Source organism: Ovis canadensis, chromosome 17, assembly GCF_042477335.2.
Source record: "Ovis canadensis isolate MfBH-ARS-UI-01 breed Bighorn chromosome 17, ARS-UI_OviCan_v2, whole genome shotgun sequence".
Lineage (NCBI taxonomy): Eukaryota > Metazoa > Chordata > Mammalia > Artiodactyla > Bovidae > Ovis > Ovis canadensis.
Window position 1 is genome coordinate 31,392,460 of NC_091261.1, and position 4,548 is coordinate 31,397,007.

Below are 4,548 nucleotides of genomic sequence, written 5' to 3' on the forward strand. Positions count from 1 at the left end.
ATAAAGAAGGCTGAGCATAGAGTTGATGCTTTCAAATTGTGGTGCTAGAGAAAACTCTTCAGAGTGCCTTAGACTGCAAGATGAAACCAATCAATCCTAAAGGAAAGCAACCCTGAATATTCATTGGAAGGACCAATGTTGAGCTGAAGCTCCCATAATTTGACCACCTAATGGGAAGAGCTGACTCACTGGAAAAGACCCTAATTCCAGGAAAGATGGAAGGCAAAAGGAGAAGGGGGTGGCAGAGGATGAGATGGTTACATTGCACCACTGACTCAGTGGACATGAATTTGAGCAAACTCCTGGAGATAGTTAGTGAAGGATAGGGGAGCCTGTCATGCTGTTTGGGTTGCAAAGAGTCCTACATGACTTAGCAACTGAACAACAACAAGAAACTTAGGAATAACTTTGGAAAATGTAAACTATTTTCAGAGATTTCAATAGCCAACTCTCTAACCCAGCATAATAATGTTCTCAATTAGTTCATGTAGTGGTGTAGAAATTAAAGTATAACTTAAGAAATGTCAGGTGCATAGTACAGGCAATGCAGTCTTTGGTATTATTTTATCATGGGAGGATCTAGAGCTGTTACTAAATTTACCAAATGGCTGAGGCTTCAGAAAACTAATTTTTGGAGGTCCCTGTCTATGTAAACAATTAGATTAAATACTGTTTCACAAAAATTCATAAAATGTGTAAGCTCTAGTGATCTGTCAGTGAAGATTTAAAACAATGGATAGAGGAGATGTATTTATCACCCAAGCAGTATACATGAAGAGTTTTTCTTAGTGCCCATGCACCATCTCATCTTTATTGTCAACTGTGCCATAATTGGTTAATTTCATATCTCTCACCAAGACATAAAGGAAAGGATGCTGTACCGCTCATGATGCCATGGTTCTTCAGGACCTAATTATATTTAACAATATAGATTTGCTTGCTATGTAGTTAATGTTACTTATATCATTACTCATTTATATTTTCCCAAAAGATATGTTCAAATCCTGACCCTTGGTATGCCTAACCCCTGGTGAATGGTGACCTTATTTATAATGAAGTTAAAATGAGGTCATATGGGATAAAAGTGAACCCTAATTCAGTGACTTGTTTCTTTGTAAGAAAGAGGGAAATTTTGCCACAGACGCAGAAGACAGAAGGGAGAAGACCATGTGAAGATGGAGGTCGAGATTATGTTGTTGTTGTTGTTGTTGTTGTTGTTGTTGTTGTTTTGCATTCCTTGGTTCCGGGCTTATGTTTGTTTGTTTATTTATTTATTTATTTATCCATTTATTTTATTTATTTATTATTATTATTATTTTTTTACTTTACAATATTTTATTGGATTATGTTTTGTATGTCTACAAACCAAGGAACTCCAAGAATTCCCAGCAACCACCAAAAGCTAGGAGAGAAGCATGGAACTATTTTCCCTCAAAGCCTTTGGAAGGAATCAACTCTATTAAAGCCTTTATTTTGAACTTCTGGCCTCCAGAAATGTGAAAGACTAAATTCATATCCTTTTAAGCCACTCAGTTTATGGTAATTTGTTATGGCAGCCCTAGAAAGCTAATACACTGGTGATGCTGCCTCATCTAACATGTCACCCAAGAAATAATGAGTTTCAATGGCTTTCTCCAAGATTGCTACTTTGATTCATTGATGGTGATTACAAATGTAAGTCTTACTCAGAATGTGCAGGGAACAGTGGGTGATAATTCATTGTGGAGCCCTACAACGCCACTCTCTCAAGTCCACCAGCTCATAGAGAACACAGATGAGACCTACTGCATTGATAATGAGGCACTGTACAACATCTGCTTCAGAACCCTAAAGCTGACCACCCCCACCTACGGTGACCTGAACCACCTGGTGTCAGCCACCACGAGTGGGGTCACTACCTGCCTGCGCATCCCAGGCCAGCTCAATGCTGACCTGCGGAAGCTGGCTGTCAACATGGTCCCCTCCCTCTGCCTGTACTTTTTCATGCCCGGCTTTGCCCCGCTAACCAGCCGGGGCAGCCAGCAGTACCAGGCGCTGACGGTGCCGGAGCTCACCCAGCAGATGTTCGAGGCCAAGAACATGATGGCCACCTGCGACCCGTGCCATGGCCGCTACCTGACCGTGGCTGCTGTCTTCCAGGGCCGCATGTCCATGAAGGAGGTGGACGAGCAGATGCTTAACGTGCAGAACAAGAACAGCAGCTACTTCGTGGAGAAGATCCCCAACAACGTGAAGACAGCCGTGTGCGACATCCCGCCCCGCAGCCTGAAGATGTCGGCCACCTTCATCAGCAACAGCACGGCCATCCAGGAGCTGTTCAAGAGCATCTCGGAGCAGTTCACGGCCATGTTCCGGCGCAAGGCCTTCCTGCACTGGTACATGGGCTAGGGCATGGACAAGTTGGAGTTCACTGAGGCCGAGAGCAACATGAACGACCTGGTGTCCGAGTACCAGCAGTACTAGGAAGCCACGGCCCAGGAGGATTGCGAGTTCAAGGAGGAGGCGGAGGAGGAGGTGGCCTAGAGCCGCGGGAGCCGGAAGGCCAAGGCCCTGGGAACTCTTTATTCACTCACAGCCCGTTCTGATAGTGTGTCTCACTGTGTGTGTGTTCTTTCCTGTCTTGACATCATGTGCTGTATAGCCACCACCATTAAAGCATTTCCATAGTGGGGGGAAAAAAAAAAAGAAACATTAAATTTGGACCTATTAAAGTTACCATTTGGAATTTAATAGCATAAATGTAGAACAGCACAATGTCTTCTCTTGAACTCTTTAGATCATAATCATTATATTCTTATAATGTGATCCTTCGCAATACTGATGGCACTCCTGCTTATTTAATGAGGAATATAGGCAGAGAACCTATGCAAGAAGTGTGAAGAGACATCTAAATTCCAAAAGGAAAGTTTCTCTTTGAGCATGGCTCAAGACTAACCCAGGAGAGCACAATATCATGACTTTGTTTGGAGCCCAATCAAGGACATCATTTGGAAAGAGTTTGGTATTACAGACCAAAAACCGCAAAATTTCTTACAGGAGACACACAGTTACCTCTTGGTGAATGGAACTTGTAGCACAGAAATCTGCAGGAGTTATGGGGTGAATACACTGAGTACCAACAGTAGAAGTTGCAGAGGGTGAAAATGATAGTCACTCAGTCATGTCTGACTCTTTTTGATCCCATAGACTATAGCCTCCCAGGCTCCTCTATCCATGGAATGCTCCAGACACGAATACTGCAGTGGGTTGCCATGCCCTTCTCCAGGGGATCTTCCCAATCCAGGGATCAAACCCAGGTCTCCTGCCTTACAGGCAGATTCTTTACCATCTGAGCCACAAGGATGTGTTTATCCCCAGGTGCTGTAAACTGAAGGGGGCCCATATCTTTGGCCAAAAGATGGGCAAGAGGCTTAGGCCTCCAAGTTCTAAGGAAAGTACTGAAAGAAATATTGTAGGAAATGATATGTTTCTTGTGAATATTACTGAGCATCCATATAACCTCTTCATCATCCTAACATGTAACTTGAAGCTCAACCTTGAAGAAAACAATTTATGAAAAAGTTGATAATTTGGGAAACAGAAAAGAAAGATACAAAGAACTTAACTTTTAAATAATGAAGTTCGACTTATGAATGAATCCATGTGAAGCCAATACTAGCTCTGGATTTCCATCTCCCTATTTACTCTGAGTAAGACTTGGGTGGTACACGGTTATCTAATTGATAATACCATGGATTTGGAGAAGGGTAACATTAGGGCAAGGAAACCAGTTAAAAGACCATTGCTATTATTTGGATTAAGGGTTTGGACTACATGATGAAAACTATGATATTGGAGAAATTAACTTAAACCTAATATATTATTAAAAACTTGATACCTCAATCCATATCTGTTACAGGATTATTCACCCTAGAGCTCCTACATGGACTATACAGCCTGTTGGAGTTTCAGTATCAGTACTATCCATTTTATATAGGTATTTAATGATAAGCAGTCTTGCATTTTAAGGGACGAGGTCGAGAAAATGACATTTTCAGAGAACGAAACTATTAGACTGAACAAATAGTATAGCCACCTACCAGTAAAAACAATAGTACCTTCATTTGTTGTGTCAGTCACTGTGTTAGACACTTCTGCCATTTTATCTAAATTCTTACTCTCTCAGCCGGCATTATTCTCATTTTACAGGTGAGGAATCTGAAACTCACTGAGTTTGAGCAAGTTATAAAAATCATGTGCCTTATAACTGAAATCACTCAAATTTCATCCGCAAACTGTTTGGTTTCTAAAAACTGTGGTCTTTTCATGCAAACTGGGCTCAATAAAGGAAAGAAATTTTACGGACCTAACAGAAGCAGAAGATATTAAGAAGAGATGGCAAGAATACACAGAACTGTACAAAAAGGATCTTCGCGACCCAGATAATCATGATGGTGTGACTCATCTAGAGCCAGACATCTTGGAATGTGAAGTCAAGTGGGCCTTAGAAAGCATTATTATAAACAAAGCTATTGGAGGTGATGGAATTCCAGTAGAGCTATTTCAAAT

General features: G+C 41.5%; 1 pseudogene; it reads left to right on the forward strand.

Annotated features, from left to right (window-relative positions):
- Nucleotides 1-1,718: 1,718 nt before the first annotated feature.
- On the forward strand, nucleotides 1,719-2,523 carry LOC138422912 (tubulin beta chain-like; annotated as a pseudogene).
- The last annotated feature ends 2,025 nt before the right edge of the window (nucleotides 2,524-4,548 follow it).